Raw genomic sequence first — 20,196 nt, 5'->3', positions numbered from 1 at the left:
GCGCGAGGGGATGCCGCGCAGTACTTTGGGCCCGTCGTCATTTAGGCTAGCATGCCGTGTTCAGCCAACACGACAAGCTACCCCCAGGCGTTCCACACCGGCCTCAGTTCACTCAGTTGCCTCAGCTGCCATGCCTGCACATGCTACTCATATTCACATCACGCCGCCTCCTCCAGTCACTGAGCCAGTTCCAGTCACTGAGCTACCTGAGGGTTGTCACCTAGTCACTATTCCCATATCAGTTGAGCCACCAAAGGTCCAGGCATTTGAGATCACCGGGAGCGTACCTGATGAGGAGCCTTTCTCGAGCCTATCACACCTAGAGTTGCCATCAGACCTCTGTCTGAATTCACTATTAGGCCCTGAGTTGTATAACCACTTGAGTACTTGCCGAGACTAGAGGATGATGATGATCCCTTTGGATATTTCGCAGCGCCGACTCAGCACATTAACCATGATAGTATTCCATAAACTACTTTACTTTATTTTACTTTTAGTTTTATCTTTTTTTTTTTTGAATCATTGTACCAAAAAACTTATATATAGTGGAAATGCTGCCTTTTATTTTTGTTCTTCATGCAGAAATATTATCAAAAGAGACTGGTCCTTAAGAGACTGACCGTAGGAAGGTCCAGCACTAGGAAAGTAACACGACCATAGGGAAGTAATCCTTCCTCAAACCTATTTCAATTATTATGCACTAAAATCTCTAAGTGTTGGGTAAACCCCGCAACTAACTTGGAAATTTTAGAAGTCAATGTCCTTAATTTATAAAGTATTAAAATATTCTTTCTAGAGAATATTAGGGACAATGTTCTTCTAAGTGTGGGGTAATGGGTAAAGGTTTTAAAGGTTTTAAAGGTCGAGTAACCGTAAAACGCCAAGTTTTGAAAAATTCTTTTGTCCAAAAAGCAATTAAGCAATGGATAGTGGGTAATTTCGAAAAATTCTTACCTTGTTTTGCCCAAAAGATCTAATAAAATTGCTAGAAATTGATTTTCGGAACATTTATTAGAATGGAACGATTAAGATGAAACTTATGTTTTGTGTCAAAAGATTTTTTTTAAGGAAATATGTAAAAGGCTACGCATGATCAAGCACGACCCCTACTCCCAAAAGGTGAGGAATCTTGGACCCTAAGTATCTGTATGACCCATCAAATCTACAGTACTTAGTCATTTCGATTGATGAGCGTGTCGGTGTATGGTTCAAGTTAGAACTTGGTTCTGACATACGTTTCAAGACCAATGGTTAGTAAGCGCCATACATGGTGAAGTTGCGATACTCCTTCCGAAATCATTCTGAATAGAGAAGACAAAAAGCCATCCGTTTCCGTTTCCACTCCATACAATTTAAACCAACCAACTCACATAAAGAGTTGATGAATCAGAAATATTCACCCCAAATTCACTCCCAAAAATACACCATTCACTCCCCTTTCAATTCATCAAAAGATCCAGAGATAGTAAAGAGATAGATCGATCAAATTCACTTCAAAAGCACTTGTTGAAAGATTCCGAACCCCTGATTGTTTTTGATAGGTTAAAGACCTATTTTCAGTGGATTATCACTTCCTCTTTGGGCACCAGGAACGAAAGACAAAAGTTATGAAGAAAGGGTATGCAGATAAAAAAAATGTGTGAAAGAGCAAAGTCTCTATGAATAAGGCAAAGAAAAACCCGAGAAGTTGCCCTAAAGAAGGATGATGGAAGAGCCAAAGAAAATTCTAGACAAAGTCTTAGCAAAATCCGCCTCTTCTGAAGAAAACTTTTTACGGATTCCAGGCCATTCTCTATCCAAAAATGGATACTCTGAAGAATCAAAGTCTATCAATTATCTCAAAATCAAAAGATCTGGATACCTTTCACCGATCCATAAATTTCTCGACCAAACCCTTACAACCCGTATTCCTCTTGAAAGAATGCCTAGGAAGAAGATCAGTGCCATCCTTACTTAACCGGTGGAGATATCGATCCTTTACCAAGCCTATGATGAGAACTGTTACACGACTGACTTCTGAGCAACAATACAATTAGAATAGGACACCCTTAACACTTGAGTGATATGAGTGACCCACTAGTGAGGAGCCTGATCATGTACACTCTACATCTGAGAGTTGAAAAGTACGCCTTTTTCACTATGGACGCGATTGAAATCTAGCGACCAAATCATCGAAGCTCGAAACTTTTTCTAATACTTTTGAAAGATGTGCCAACTTCTGATGAAGGCATAATAAAAAGATCTACGGGTGGGGCAAGGGAGAATCTATTAGAAAGATCCTTATATTCCCGCTTTATGCTTGAGGACAAGCAAAGCCAAGTGTGGGGTATTTGATATCGGCCAAAAAGTCACATTTTTATCCCCAATATTGAGCCCTAGAACAATAAAGATTTAAACTTTGTCAGAAAAATTATCACTTTTTCGGTTGATTTTGTAGATTAAATAATTACGAAGGCGATGCAAAAAGAATCAAGTAAAACGGAGCTAAAATGAAGATTCTAGAGCGAAAACGGTGAAAAACAAGAAATTAAGTTTCGATCCAGCAAATCAGCAAGCTAAACGGCTTGCCAAACGGGCTGCCAAATGACCTACCAGTATGGCAAACTGTCTGCCAAATGGTCAGAGCAAACGGGCACCTTAAACGGGAAAACCTGGCAAACGGGCCCTATAAACGGCTTGCCAAACGGCCTGCCAGCCATTTGCAGGCAAATTTCAAGTCTATTTAAAGGGCTTTCTCCATCCATTTCAACACACACTCAATTTGTAATTCATTTCATATTTTCAAGCTTTTAGTTAGTTTTTAGTAGTAGTTAGCTTAGCTTTTATTTTCCGGAGGATATTCCGGCGAGTCCCTGCGATCTCGGGCAGATTTCTTCGGCCTTTTCAGGTTTTTATCCGAAACACTTGTCTTTTGTATTAAACATGTGTTCTTACTTTTTATGTTTAATAATGCGTTCCGATATTACCATGATAGCTTAATTAATCTGTATGTTGTCATGATAGAAGTTTGGGTTAGCGTAATTATGTTAAATTAGTACGATTACTGTTCTAATACTGAACTAGGAAGTCTGATAAATTTGTATGCTAGCATCTTAAGGATTGACCAACCTAGGTTGTGATCAGGACTTGTCCACCTATATAAAATTAGCTACTTCATAGGATTAAGACCCCTGGTTATACTGTATCTGAAGATTCTATGAACTCGGTATGGCCGGAGTTCCCGAGAGGCATTTAATGTTCTTTTAGGACACGGAACTTAGGAATTGAGACATGAATGACCTAGTATGAGTATTGACTGTTCCGAAGAGACTTCTTAGGAGCTGTTAAGATCTAGTTAGTGCCTTCACTATGTGACCCAAGCCTATTGCATGTTCTTGACTGATTGTTGCCTTAGGTCTTAGTCATATCAACTTTTTAGGTACTCATTAGGTTTCTATCTGCTTTACTATCAGTATATCAACTGTGATGCTGTATAATGTTTGAATTGATATGATCTCATTAGTATGATGGAATGGTTGTTAGTTTTCATTTAAGGTTTTGCCAACTTAAACCGACGAATTCCTTCCGTTTATGATCAGTGTTCAATCAACACGGCACATTGTTATTCAGTTAACTAAACTGATAACGAGGGTTAGGATTAGATCTTAACTCACTAAATAACCTAGTACTTTACTGAGGATAACCTCCGAGGTATTGCTACCTTTCAATTATACCACCAAGTGACATACTTCTCACTGCTCAAAGAGAACTCCGAGAGTTCATAGACAAGTAGGTCTGTGTAATTGGCTCATCCAACCAGATCTACATCATTCTAAGCATAGTCTTAACATAAGCATAATTCCCTTTCCCTAACCCAATACTGATATCTTGGTCAACATTTCCCTGATCTGCATACTCCGGATATCCTTCCACTTATTTACTTTTCTGCACTTAGGACTTTTAGCTAAAACCAACTACTATATTTTATCCAGGTAATTTAACTAAAATACAATTATCCACTTGATCTTCAATTCGTTAATCCATAAAAAAAACACGACACTAGGTTAACTTACACCTTCTACACCTTAGAAAGTAAAGTAAATTTAGACCTCGCACAATATAAATAAACAAAACCACTGTGTGCTACCTTGATCAACTGAATCAGACGTCCTGCTGCCTAATGACACCGTACGAATAAAACCGTCCGTTTTGGCCATATCACACACCTACATCAAAAGCGATGTTCTTATGCACATTTTGGCTCCATTTTTCATCAGTGAGCAAAAGTGTCGTTCCTACAGTCAAGAGCGCCGCTCCTATCCAGACAAAAGCGACGTTCCTAAAGCAAAAGTGTCACCCCTGAATTGAGCCAAAAGCGGCGTTCCTGATCAAAAGCGCCGCTCCTTACTTAAGCCAAAAGCGCCGCTCCTGAGTCAAAAGCGGTGCTCTTGTCGCTGTTTCAGCCCAGATTTTCAGCACTATAAAAGGAACAATATTAGGTCATTTTTCATATGTAATTTTAGAGATCATCTGTCTTAGGTCCGAATTTCACTTACAAAACCCTAATTTCATCATCCATTGGTGATTGAAGGAGATTCAAGGAAGCTAGCTCTAGATTCATCATTGTTTTGCTCTAGATCTTCATCTCTTTACATTTTGGGTTGTAATTTCCACTTTACTTTACATATTTTGATCTATTACTTGTAATAACTTTAAGATGATGATTGTTTATGTTTCTATGCTTATTATTAGTTTGATCTTAGCCATGATTGGCTAAATCTCTTGTGTTTGCTTATCTATGAATCTCTAATGCTAGTGTTTGTCCCAAAATCAATTGAATAATGTTGTTTGAATGAACTACATGATTTTGTGTTATTAAGTTAGCTAAAGATCCATTGCTATGAGTTTGTTTTAGGCTTTACTTTGATTACATATGTTGAGTAGCTCTCTTGGTGATTTGAGAAGTGAATCAATGCCTGCTTCAACACCTTGAGTGATCTAGACAACTAGCTTAGGAATTTCAAGTGATTGTGTTCTTGATCTAGGTTGGTTTTCAATTGGCCTTTAGTCAACATAGTAGTGCTGATTATCTTAAGTGATTTCGATAGTTGGGGGTTTTAAGTGATTTCAACCCAAGCATAATCTCAATAACCAAATCATGCTTAACTTGATTTTAGAATACAATGCTTATGTGAATTCGCGGAGTGTTATTTAATTTAAGGTTTAGTAGTAATGCTAAACATTTAATAGTTCAACAACTAGTGCGATATCAATTTGGGCAAAACGGAGCAATCCAAACATAGAGAGGATTAGATAAGTGAACACTACTTAGTTAATTTGATTTAAGTCTTAATACTTTGTTACTTGTTACTTGCTTCTTGTTTACTTGTTAAGTTTAAGTTTGTTTAATTGTACAAGTTTTAGTTGTTAATTAATATCAATCAACCCCCCCCCCCCCACAAATCAAACAAACCCTAGGACGATTGATAGTTTCAAATATTCGACTTACACTGCTCTCTTGGGACGAACTTGATAAGAATACTTACATTGAAGTGCTATAATAACCGGATTCTAATTTCTTGTTAGTTGTGTGTGTTTATTTGTAGTGTTTGAATCATATATAAATTTAGAGGGTAAATGATGCATATCACGCACATCATCAAGCTTCCAGGCCCATTAGAAAGTCGTCAATCACAACCCATCTCATAGAATCATTTGTGAACCTCTGAACCATCTTCGTAGCTACTTTATGTTGAAATCGGACATCTTCAAGATCTATTAGATAATTGTAAATAAATATGATGTCTTTCATTTGAATGTGTTCAAAATCTACTTCAGGGAATTTTTATTCATTCTTATCTGCACGAACTACATAGAATTGAGGCATTCTAACTTGGTTTTGATCAAGTATCAACTTTTTTTTTATTTGAGTCAGTTCATGACGTCTTTGCTCTTGAATATCATCTTCATCCTTGATTCGATAGACTCTGTGATTAACAAGTATGCATCCACGAACTTTTGTTTTTTTCATAAGGAACAGGCACCTAACGTTGTCATTGATTCAGGTTTCTTAAGGTTTTCAGCACTAAAGATTCGATAGGCTTGTTCTTCAAGAAAAGGTGCTTTAAGAATCTTTCTTTCTTCTTCATTATCAATAACATACTTCTCATCTTTGATTAGATTAACTTCCGTTGTAGAAAATGATATCTCTACATATGGTGGAGTAGATTTATCCTCTCAATTGTAGATATCATTCAGGAAATGTTCACAAGACTCTGTTGATGGAACTTGTAGATTAACAAATTGATGTAAAGAGAATGAATCCTCGTGTTGTTGCTTAAGTTTATCTTTAAAATCCCCATCATTATTATTTACTAAGCTCTTCTTTTAATTTCTGCATCATCCACACAGTCGCCCACTTTCTCTATTGTGGAATATTGTAAAAATTCATCTAATTCATCTTGATTTCCACACTTGGATTTTTTGATGTACCAACATCTTCCTTTTGTTGAGTTGACGTACCAATTATACCAAAATTCATCATACTAGGCCTCATCTCCCCCTCAAGATGCTTCTTAGGATCAAAATCATCATGCTTATTTTGAATTATAGGTGATCTGCATTGGGATTTCGGATAAACTTGATGAGGTTTCTGAAGAACCATAAGAGTTGCTTGTCAAAGATTATCGAGATTCGGTCTAGCAAGGGCGCTATTGATGTCGACATCAGCTCTAATTCCTCAAATGATAGTTGATTCAAATTGTGGAATGTTCAAGCACGAGGTGGTGACGATACAAAAGTCGGTGATGGCAGTGATACTATAGGTGGTGGTAAGGAATAGATCGGACTTTTTGTACATGAGTCATCCATTGATATGGATGATCTCGTTTCATGCTGCGATGTTTGAGCTCTTGCTGAATCTCCACTACAAATGGACAATTTTCCAGAAAATTTTTATCCTTATGGAAAATATGACCTTCAGAAAACATTTGTGCAAGTTGAAAATGGAATGCTAGTTGTTATATTAGACAAGTTTAAAATAGGCATTATAGTTTTACACTAGACAAGTTTTCGGTATCTAAAACATTTTCTGGCATAAACCTCACCGATATCGGAGACTCCAGGTTTAACCTAAAAGCTGGATGAGGGTGACTGAAAAACTGAAGTCTCGGTCGGCGTTATCAAGCTAGCCGCTCCCATGATTTTAGTATTATGAATCTTCCACTGGGCGCCTCCTGACACGATATTTCTATCGGTCTTAGATAGTCTGGGTTTCCCGCACTTGGTCATGCCAAGTCTTTCCACAGTTTTAATCATCGGATTGGTGTCGACAAAAATCAATGCAGGGTAGGAAGATGATGCATCGCGTCTTGATGTCATTGGTAAGTCATGAGGTGACAAATCTCTTTCAGTTTCATCAATCTCCAGGGATTGAGCGTCATCAGGCTTAAAAGCTTAGTGATCTTTAAGGAGATCATCCTTCCGGGGATCTGAGTAATCTACCGAAGTAGTGTCATAGTGCCCCCAATTGGACGAAACAGATATCCCTCTTCAAGATAAGTCTGACCTCCAGGATCTGTTTGACGTTGAGGTTCAAGAGGACTTCTAACCAATATGCAAGGTTCCTTTTCAAGATTTTTCGAAACCTCTTCTGCCGTTCTGGACTTCAAATTTTGACTTTCATCAAACAATTGAGTCTTGGCGGAGGACTCGACCGCCTTACTAAATGTATCGAATATATCTTGAGCAGATGAATCTTCTGATGATCGTTCTCTAATTACAAAACCTTAGGCAGACTTAATACTATTTTTTTGGCTCGTTTGTTTTAGCTTTTGTTTTGTAATACTTTTTCTCCGTGCACCAAGAGTCTTACCTTTCGATTTTGATGTCGGTGCCGGTTATGGGTGCATGTGACCTACGTGGTTCTAGGTCAGAATCTGAATCAGATACATCATAGGCTAAGTTTAATGGATTCGGTGTCGATTCCTAGACCTAATTTTCATTGCCTCGGGGGTTTGAATCATGTCATTCGGTTTGTATCGCTTGAATGGTGGTTCCGGAGATGATTCAGGTGTAGACTCAACACTAAGGTTTGTTGTTATGACTGGTGTTGGGCTATGTTGTGTTGTTCTAACTGGATTCATAAACACCAATCTACGTTTAAGTAATTCCCTATTATTTGTGTTACAATTCCTAAAACCGGATACAATAAAATATAGAGTTCTTGTCAAGGTTGTTGTCACAATCGGACACATGTAAAATCTGACAGTAACTCATATTTTATGTCTTTTGATTTTCAAAAATATCATAACCGGACAACTTTTTTAATTGTATTTTCATCTCAAAACCGGACATATATTTATCTTAAAAAATTGATTTTCATTTTAAAATATCTGACATGCACTTTCCGGACACACTGCTCACAAATATCTCTTATATCTACAAAATTTATGGCTCTGTTCCAGAGTTTTTTATTAAAAGAAGGGTTAAAGTCAAAAATATCCTACAAACTTACACAAATGTACCGATGTCGCCCACAAATTCATTTCCGTCCTACTGTCGCCTAAAAACTTTCAAAAAGTGTACCGATGTAAACAAAAACTTTCAAAAAGTGTACCAATATAAACAAAAATGACTTGTTACCGGCTAAACTGGTTAAAATCAACACGTGTCGTTCGTGGATTGGATCTTGATTCTTAAAAAAAAAAAAATTCAGGTCAAAATTAGTATGTAACAGGTTAAAACTATAAAATGTTGATATTAGTACATTTTTTGAAAGTTTGTAGATGACAATAGGACGGAAATGAGTTTGTGGGCGACATCGGTACATTTGTATAAGTTTGTAGCCTATTTTTGCCTTTAACCCTTAAAAGAAAAGAAAGGAAGAGAAATGATTATTACAAGAAAGAAAAGAAGGTGAATGATTTGCAATTAAAATGAACTTGGGAACAGAAGAGAGAGATAGGAACGCTTCTTTTCAATCCAAATCTGCCCAATTTGGAAGGAAAATTATGAGGGATCTTTTTCTATACAATCTTTCTCCTTCTTTCTAAATCCATTCTTTTCCTTCCAAAAATGAACTTAGGAACAGAGCCTAAGTGTGATAAAAACCGGAAAACCTATCTGTTTTTCATACAATGGGATAGACACAAGCAAAGATTGATTAAATCTAAAATCAATTCTGTCCGATTTTGTTCATCCCAAACGAACCGTTCAAAAACTTAAGTCTAATCTCAACATGTGTTTTACTTGTTCCACCATACTTTCATTCTTTTTTCCCTAAATATCCCTCAATATATTATAATAAAATGTTTTAAATAATTTGTGTAAGTCTTTCATTAAGAGTAGTTTAGACAATCTGAGTGGAACAAGTAAAATTGCTTATAACATAAAATTGACTCAAGATTTAAGGTCGTTTATACATCAGACCAGGTAATCATGCAACACTTGGCATTTAAACAAACAAAATCAACAGAATTTTGGTTTGATTCGTCAAAACCGGACTAACCCATCGTTTTCATAAAAATCAATTAAAGGTCGATTTTTTTTTTTTTGAAAAGCAAGCTTTTATTCATCGCAAATTTACACAGTGATTTACAAAAGTATCTCAAACAAAGATGTCTCAAATCTAGGCCTACTTCATATTACATATTACAATGAACTAGTTGCAAAGATTGCATCCATATTCTTCATGCAATATAGTAGGATTCGCCTCACGTGCCGGATCATGAAGCCATTTTTGCCATTCAATCTTCATATTTTTACATCTTTTAGAGATCCATTCATAGCTCAAGATTTGTATCTCATTTAGAGCGACCGGAGGAGTCCAACATTTAAGCTTGAAAACCTTTTGATTCCGATTTCTTCAAATGAGATATCCGCACACCCACTTCACCGCTTGCCAAACCTTCGCACCACTATTTGAAGTTGCACTCGTGGAGTTGTCATTGAATATGTCTTCATAGCTTTGTTGGTGTACATTATTTTTCCCCCACCACGCGAACACCCTTTTCCAAATAGTTTCAGCATGTTTACACACAAATAATGAATGTTCTACCGATTCTAAATCGTCATCACATAACGGGCAATGGAAGGAGTGAAGGTCGATGCCCCTCTTGTCGAGTTCTAGAAGTACGTGCAACCTTTTCCGTCTTTCCCGCCATATGAAGACTTCAACTTTCTTCGGTATAAGATTGTTCCTTAGAGTCGCACAATTTGTGATTCCGCTTGATTGAAAAGTTTTCGAGAAGATAAGGTCAGTTAGTATTTTTGAACAAAAAACACCACTGCCACTTAACGACCATTTCCACGAATCTTCTTTTGTTACATTGAAACAAAGATCCTGTAGCTTGTTGTTAATCTCGATCAGCTCACCTCTTGTTCGCCCGTTTGGAACTCGGGCCCAACCCGCATCAGAAACAGAGGCACGAGACTGCCAAATCACTCGATCAGAGACCTTGGCGTCTTGGTTTACTTCAAGTCGAAACAATCTGTTATAGACCGTTTTAAGTGGAACGTTACCAAGCCAAGGTCATGCCAGAAACTAGTGTTGTTGCCATTCCCAATTGTCCTCACCGTTGAACGTGTAAAGTCTAATCCGAGCTCGTCTATCTTGAAACCTGTTTTAACAATTTCTAGCCACAAACTGTTAGAGCTAGTTGCACATGAAACCCCACCCGCCGTAAGATATCCCGACCCCCATAAATACTTTTAATAACTTTAACCCACAAGGAGGTGGGTTCGGTATTAAACCTCCACTACCACTTGCCGATTAAAGCCCAATTTTTACATTTTAGTGATCCCAAGTTAAGACCTCCGGCCTCAAAAGGTCGAATAACGTCTTCCCAATTAACCCACGACATTTTTGAAGTATCCTCCCCGCCCCAAAAAAAAATTCGTCTCACACTTTCTAATTTGTTTAGCACACAAGGCGGGGCACGGAAGAGTGAAAAGAAGTACAACGGCAAACTATTTATGTAACGACCCTACTTTTTCCGTTATCTTTTGCCGTTAATTATTTAATGACCGTTAACTGTTATCCGTGCCACGTCATTTCTATGACCTATATTATTATTTTTGTAATAATATACTAATTATTATGTGTTATATGAATATTTGTATTCATATTTTAAGTTATACGTTTCTACGTGTCGCGGATTTCTATCCGGCGAATCTTTTCGGTTTTCAAACCAACGGTCAAGCTTTTGGGATTTTTAAGTCCTAATTATTTTAAATATGATATTTTAATGTTATATGTTTATATTTAGTGTTTATACATTTCATTCGTCGCGTATTTGTTATCTCTCCGAAAAATCAATAGCGTAGTAGCGTTTTCGCGTTTCGGGCTTTGATCGAGCGTTCGGGACATAAGGATTTCATCATTTATCATTGTGGGCCATGTGGGTCCCACCCCATTCAGTTTTTGTCCGAATCCATGGGGAGGGGGGGTATACTCCCTTGATTTTTCCATTTCTCATTCATGTTTTCATTTTACACTTCCCATTTTCTAAACCTAGCTTTTATCACTTTATTTCTCTCCCTCCTTTCTCCATTAGAGCCGTCGCCACCACCACCATAATCCACCATCATCTTCATCAAATAATACTTGGATCAAGAAATCATTCACATATTCGGATTCTACGCGTTCTTCTCTACACATCTACATCTCTTGATTTTTGATTAGGGTATAAACCCTAACCCTAACTTTTCAATTTTTCTTATATTTTTCTGTTTTTGAATATTATATTAATAGTATGATGATTACATGTTATTTTATCGATGTTTGTATGCGTAGAATTGCTCAAATAATTATGTTTTCGGTTTGATTTAATTGGGACAGCAGATATTTCGTTCTTTTCTGGTATTTTAACTGATATAAATGTTGGAAATATGTTCTCGGGTTGGCTATGGTTCGACCGTGGTTTGACCGTGGTACATATATTCCGAAGATATGCCCATGACAATAAATAATAAAAGTCCATTTATCCTATTCGGTCACACACAAAGGCCAATCGTAAATTATTTGATATACCTTCTAATCGGAAATTAATTTATTAATCATTAGTTAATGGTTTAATAAATTAAGTAAGTTTTTTTTATGTGTGTACATATACTTACAAATCTAAATATATAAGATTTGATTTGATATAAATAAGATTTGATTTGATTTGTAAATCTTATTTTATATAAAGATTTGTACTATAATCATATTTTATATAATATATAAGATTTGATTTGATATAAATAAGATTTGATTTGTAAATCTTATTTTATATAAAGATTTGATTTTGCAAATCTTTTAAAATCTTTCCAAATCTTTATATTTGTATTATATGTATCAATTTTATTCTATATAATACCAAGTCTTGGTATTAAAAATATATATAGAAACTTGAGATACAAAAACACACATATAAAATGATATTTCTCTTTTTCTTTTAACCAAAATGCTTGAGATCTATAATTGGGTTCGGTTTCGGTGAAAATAAAAAAAAAGAAAAGATCCGTTAAGTAGAAGGTATAGATTGAAACAAGGTTGGAACTTTGGGTGTCTACCGTTTAGAGGAACTCTTCTTTGGGTTTTTCAGATTCGATCTTCAAAAGGCTACAAAGGTTGTATTTTAATCTTCTCTTGTTTAATTTCGTTAATTTTGTTTTGTTTGCTAAAGTTTTGTACAATGATCCGTGGAAGAGTATGATTTTGTAAAGTTTTAAAAATGCTTCCGCTCGCTTTGAATTTGTATCATACTCCAACAGTGGTATCCGAGCCATCTTGTACAAGTTTTAACAAACTTTTCTTATGATATTTAGTTTTCATGGATGCGTTGTGCATGATTCTTGGAGATGATCATGCATAACAAACATGCAAAACAAGTATCATAATTTATGTTTTATGTTTCCTAAATACTAATTTGAATCTTGGATTTTGGCAAAATATAAAATGGGTTAAATTCATTTTTTTCATTTAAGAAATTTTTTTCAGCCTGGACAGTCCGTATTTGATGGACTGTTTCGGGGCTTTAAACTCAATATTATTGTATGAGACCAATTGCATTTGAAAGCTAACTGAAAGAACTTAAATTTGAAAAAAAAAATCATCGAAAACGGATTATAAATGAGTAAGATATGACCATTTAAAGTTACATGTATGAATCTGCCAAAATTCGAAAATTTTAATGGTAACTTGCATGTTGACTATTAAAGATTCAATGTTTAGGAAAATAAAGTACATGAATTCTTTTCATGTTTTACATGAAATGAGAAAATTAAAATTATTAAATTTAGACTTTATGCTTTGATAAGGTGAATAAATCTCCAACATGTTTTGATTCACTTAATATGTTTATTTGGATGGTTTTGGCATGAAAACCATACTTACAAAATATGAAGTGGGTTTACATACATATGTTATGTAAACAAGGATTGAATATTATAAGTGCCATTAAGTGTTGTTTAAATCAATCCTTATCGAAACATGTTATATGAAAATGGACGGTTGGCACTCCATTTGTTATGTATGTGATTGTTGTATGAAATCGGTAGTATTTGCCTCAAGAAGACGATGTTCACAAGGCGGCCCATCCGAGCATATAATGGAGATGGCGGTTTTAGTGGGAGCCAATTCTCACACAAGGTTATGTCCCTAGTTGACCATGTTTTTCTGTGTGTTGGCTCACCGGAAAAACGCATAGGACTCGAGGCATACTACCGATAATTGCGTGTCATGATTATTATTGTTTTATTATTTGTCTATGCCATGCTAGCTAGAAAATGTTTTAAAAAAAACAAAAGGGACAATAATCATATAAAACGGTTTGGTTAAAATTAGTTTAACAAACGCAACACGCAATACATAATTAACAAATGTTTTAAAATGGTGTAAACTACTTTTGCTAAAAGAAAACAAAATCCCGTTTTAAATGTAAACTTTACGCTATCCATGAGTAGTACACACATCCAAACCTTCTACCTGTTAGAGTTCGCGATACCCGAGAGTCTTGGGCCGGACTTTAATTGGGTGTTGGGAAGGGTGAGGTGAATTTCGCGATACCCGAGAGTCTTGGGCCGGATTTCACGTATATCTATCACGGACGGTTTACAATCTGAAATCGTGGTTTGCGGCAAACCCGCCATGAGGAAGGATTAGCGTAGAAGGGATTAAACATGCCAAGTGAAATAATTGATTATCACTAAATCCCGCAGAACCTAAGAATTTCATAATGGATGAAATTGGTAATATAGTTACCTACCTAAATAGCTTATGGTTGGCGATCCGCGGCGAACCCGTCGTTAACATAAGTGAAATATGGATCTTAGCCTTGTTAATTATAATTGTTTGAATATTAAACACACTTGGGTAATTATCTTAACAAGGTTTAAACATATCAAACTAACTAATACAACTTACTTTAAAAATAAAAATATGACAGATGTCTGCAACAAACAGAAATTCTACTCCGTCATCAATCACTAATTTCTGCCTTAAAGGGCTCCTCGAAAAGGACAAGCTTACGGGTTTGAACTACATGGACTGGCTTCGCAACCTAAGAATTGCTCTTAGGATGGAAGGAAAGATCAGGGATATTGAGGAACCCTTACCGGCAGAACCCGGATCGATAGCTACTCAAGCGGCTAGGGACGAGTTTGAAAAACGGCGTTCCGAGTCTAATGAGGTAGCATGCTTGATGTTGGCGACCATGTCTCCAGAGCTCTAAAAGGGCATGGAGAGCTTAGGGTCATATGACATGCTTAACCAACTCAAGGACATGTTCCAACAACAAGCAAAGCAAGAAAGGTTTGACACCGTAAAAGCCCTCGTATCTTGCAAAATGGCAACGGGAAGTAGTGTTAGTGTCCATGTACTACAAATGAAAGGGTACATAGACCGGTTGGAGCGCCTTGGTTTTTCCATAAGTCAGGAGCTTGCAACGGATTTTATCCTGAACTCGCTGACTAGTGCATATGAAGGATTCATTATGAACTATAATATGAACAATATGGAGAAAACAATCATGGAGCTCCATGGCATGTTAAAAACCATTGAGGCTAACATGGCCAAAGCTAAACCCGCAACTACTGTTCTAGCCATTCGTGAAGGTGGGATTAAGAAGAAGAAAAACAAAGCAAAGGGCAAGAACAAGGGCAAGGGTAAGGTTGGCACGTCCAACTTCAAACCTAAACCTAAGGGCATTGCTAACTCTTCTACTTCAAAGATCCTGCAAACCAAGTCTCCTGAAGAAGCAATATGCTTTCATTGTGGGAATAAAGGACATTGGAGGAGCAATTGTACTAAGTACTTGAAGGAACTTAATGAACTACGGGCTAAGGGAGTCGCCGTACCTTCAGGTTTGTTCATGATTGAACTAAACAATACTACTATTTCTAATTCCTGGGTATTGGACACGGGATGTGGTACTCACATTTGTACAAATGTGCAGGGACTCACAAGAAGTAGGAAGCTGAAGACCGGGGAGCTTAATCTAATCATGGGGAATAAGAATGTTACCTCTGTTGACAGATTAGAGAATACAAGCTTTCTTTTGATTCTGGTTTATGTATTGTTTTATCTAATGTTTGCTACAGTGCCGAAATGGCAAGAAACATTATATCTTTTGATGCTTTATTTAATGATGGTTTTAATTTTAGTTTTGATAATGGATCAATACTTGTTCACAAAAATGGGATGTTTTATTTCAAGGCTAGTCCTTGTAAAGGCATCTTAGAAACCACAGCAAAGCTAAATGATAGTTCAATCTACAATGTTGATTCATCCAAAGATGTTTTGGATAAAACGTATCTATGGCATTGTCGTTTAGGCCACATAAACAAGAAACGCATAGCCAAACTCCAGTCAGATGGAATTCTAGAATCATTTGATATAATATCGTATGATGAATGCGAATCTTGCTTATCAGGAAAAATGACAAAGGCACCTTTCACAGGAAGCTGTGAACGGGCAAAGGATCTGTTGAGGTTGGTACACACTGATGTGTGTGGTCCGTTTAGATCGCCTACTAGACACAAGGAACGATACTTAGTTACATTTACTGATGACTTCGGTAGATATGGCTATGTTTATTTAATTAAACAAAAGTCTGAAACTTTTGGAGTGTTCAAGGCATACCAAAACGAAGTAGAAAATCAACTGAACAAAAGAATTAAGATTCTCCGATCTGATAGAGGTGGTGAATATCTTAATGATGAATTTCGTGATCATCTACGGGGTTGTGGGATAAGCTCCTCCTAGAACACCACAACATAATGGTGTGGCTGAAAGGAGGAATCAAACATTACTTGATATGGTTCGATCCAGGATGATCCGCACAATGCTTCCAATCAATTTTTGGGGTTACGCCCTACAAACTGCCGCAAGGATCCTTAACCTCATCCCAACCAAGAAAGTTTCGAAAACACCTTATGAGATATGGCATGGTAAAACTGTGTCTCTCTCATATCTAAGAATCTGGGGTTGTGAGGCTTACGTTCGTCGTGAAGCTCAAGATAAACTTGAACCCAGATCTGAAAAGTGTTTATTTGTTGGTTACCCGACTGATTCTTTTGGATATTTGTTTTACAAACCTACTGAGAACAAAGTCTTTGTGTCTCGAAGGGGAGTCTTCCTTGAAAAGGATCTCATATCGAATGGAACCAGTGGGAGCAAAATTGACCTTGAAGAAATTCAAGAATCAACCGACATGGAAACCGATATTGGAACCGATTCTCCTCAAGAGGTCGACGAGCCTGCAATTGAAAGAGAAACTGACCTACAGCCACCACCCATACATAGATCTGATAGAGTGCGTCGAACACCAAAGAAATATAGTTTACACATATTTGAGGGTGATGACGAAAATATAGATTCTGATGAACCTATTACCTATCAGGAAGCGATGACAGGCCCCGAGTCTGCCAAATGGAAGGAGGCTATGGACAACGAGATCCAATCCATGCATAATAATCAAGTCTGGATCTTGATTGATCATATACCAGGTATTAAAACTATTGGGTGTAAGTGGGTCTTCAAGAAGAAGACCGATATGGATGGAAATGTACACACATTCAAAGCCAGACTGGTGGCTAAGGGTTACACGCAACAATATGGTGTAGACTATGATGAAACTTTTTCACCAGTAGCTATGTTGAAATCCATTAGAATACTTCTTGCCATAGCTGCATTTTATGACTATGAGATATGGCAAATGGATGTAAAAACAGCTTTCCTTAATGGTAAACTAACAGAGGATGTGTTTATGACACAACCTGAGGGTTATGTACATCCTAAGTATCCTAATAGTGTGTGCAAGCTTCAAAGGTCCATTTATGGACTTAAACAAGCTTCTCGTACCTGGAATCTTTGCTTTAATGAGAAGATCAAAGAATTTGGTTTTATTAGAGGTGAAGATGAGCCATGTGTCTATGTTAGGTCTAGTGGGAGTGTTGTAGTCTTCCTTGTACTATATGTCGATGACATATTACTCATGGGAAACGATATCCCGACACTGAAAGATGTCAAAGCTTGGCTAGAGAAATGTTTCTCCATGAAAGACATAGGAGATGCATCATATATTTTGGGAATAAAGATCTATCGAGATAGGTCAAGGAGATTAATTGGGCTAAACCAAAGTGCATATATAGATAAGATACTGAAGAAATTCGGTTTGCATAACTCTAAGAAAGGGTGCGTTCCTATGAACCCTGGAATGATATTGAGCAAGTCTCAATGTCCTAATTTTGACTTGGAGTCAGCTACCATGAGTCGTACTCCATATGCTTCAGCTATAGGATCGATCATGTATGCGATGATATGCACTAGGCCTGATGTGTCGTATGCACTAAGCATGACTAGTCGTTATCAGGCCAATCCTGGTGAAGCTCATTGGATAGCAGTCAAGAACATTCTAAAGTATCTTAGGAGGACCAAAGAGATGTTCTTGGTCTATGGTGGGAATGATGAGCTGAGCGTCAAAGGATACTCAGACGCTAGTTTCCAATCAGATAGAGATGATTGCTCTTCACAATCAGGATTTGTATTTATGTTAAACGGTGGAGCCTTCACATGGAGAAGTGGCAAGCAAAGTACTATTGCTGATTCTACGACAGAAGCCGAGTATATAGCGGTAAATGAAGCTGCTAAAGAGGCCATGTGGATAAAGAAATTCATCGGGGATCTAGGAGTGGTTCCTACAATCCATGATCCTGTTGAGATTTTCTGCGACAATGTGAGTGCGGTTGTCTTGGCTCAAGAACCGAGGTCACAAAAGCGCACACGGCATATACTCAGAAAGTACCATTACATCCGTCAACTTGTAGCAGAAAATGACATATTATTAAGTAGAGTAGACACGACTAAGAACTTGGCTGATCCTTTCACCAAGCCTTTGCCACAGACTAAGCATGATGCTCATAGCATGTCTATTGGCATTCGTGTCATTGATGATAAAGTTTGATTGTATTTATTATGTTAAGTTTGAATCTTTAAACATTGGGCAATAATATATGTTGCAATTGATCTGATGATTAATAGATTGAGATTATATTATACGCACGATGCGATCATTTCATTGTATATTGCCATGTTTCATTTTGCATGTTTTAACTTCCAATGAATATTATTTCATAAACTTCCACAGTCGGTCATTCTCTAAGGAAGAGAGAATTGAATTAAGGCTGCTATGAAGTGTAGTAATATAGGCTTATATGAAACTACATTCATGAGGAACTTGATAGTTGATTCAAGGTTCTGGAATGACCACACTTAGATGCTACTTCATGGTTTTAAGTCACAAGTAAGCTCTAAGATGGCAATATCATTTATCCTAGAGTGGATATGTATGAGGAATCCTGACACAAACTATATTCTACTTTGACCTGTATTTAACGTTGTGCGTAAATGCCAGTCATAAGGGTGCAGATCAGGTACAATATGGGATGTGGTGGATGTCTATACAGTTGAAGCAATTTGTTCCTTCTTCTCATAGCAAGTTGAAGCGATATCTTTGGGCCCCTCGTTGATTTGTGCTGCATTAAATGCATGGCCATGCTACGACTGAATTGATGCAATAGCAGTCTATTTGATCACCACAAATCTCTATCGGGAAATATAATCTTGAACGATGATGATTGACACTTAACCATGTCACACGTTCATAAAGATATCTAGAACAAAAGGATGATTGATATAAATCAAAATATAGGAGTGTAACGTAGCAGACTAGTTGTTCCACATGGTGTGTCTTTAAGACTAGCCAATATTATTAATGTCAGTGCAAGTGGGAGTCTGTTGGAAATATGTTCTCGGGTTGGCTATGGTTCGACCGTGGTTTGACCGTGGTACATATATTCCGAAGATATGCCCATGACATTAAATAATAAAAGTCCATTTATCCTATTCGGTCACACACAAAGGCCAATCGTAAATTGTTTGATATACCTTCTAATCGAAAATTAATTTATTAATCATTAGTTAATGGTTTAATAAATTAAGTAAGTTTTTTTTTATGTGTGTACATATACTTACAAATCTAAATATATAAGATTTGATTTGATATAAATAAGATTTGATTTGATTTGTAAATCTTATTTTATATAAAGATTTGTACTATAATCATATTTTATATAATACATAAGATTTGATTTGATATAAATAAGATTTGATTTGATTTGTAAATCTTATTTTATATAAAGATTTGATTTTGCAAATCTTTTAAAATCTTTCCAAATCTTTATATTTGTATTATATGTATCAATTTTATTCTATATAATACCAAGTCTTGGTATTGAAAATATATATATAGAAACTTGAGATACAAAAACACACATACAAAATGATATTTCTCTTTCTCTTTTAACCAAAATGCTTGAGATCTATAATTGGGTTCGATTTTGGTGGAAATAAAAAAACAGAAAAGATCCGTTAAGTAGAAGGTATAGATTGAAACAAGGTTGGAACTTTGGGTGTCTACCGTTTAGAGGAACTCTTCTTTGGGTTTTTCAGATTCGATCTTCAAAAGGCTACAAAGGTTGTATTTTAATCTTCTCTTGTTTAATTTCGTTAATTTTGTTTTGTTTGCTAAAGTTTTGTACAATGATCCGTGGAAGAGTATGATTTTGTAAAGTTTTAAAAATGCTTCCGCTCGCTTTGAATTTGTATCATACTCCAACAATAAAAGTGAAAATAAAGTATTTAGATGAGTTCCTCTCATTAATACATTAATTTTA

This window comes from Rutidosis leptorrhynchoides, chromosome 3 (genome assembly GCF_046630445.1).
Source record: "Rutidosis leptorrhynchoides isolate AG116_Rl617_1_P2 chromosome 3, CSIRO_AGI_Rlap_v1, whole genome shotgun sequence".
NCBI classification, from domain to species: Eukaryota; Viridiplantae; Streptophyta; class Magnoliopsida; order Asterales; family Asteraceae; genus Rutidosis; species Rutidosis leptorrhynchoides.
Note: the sequence above shows the minus strand (reverse complement) of the source record.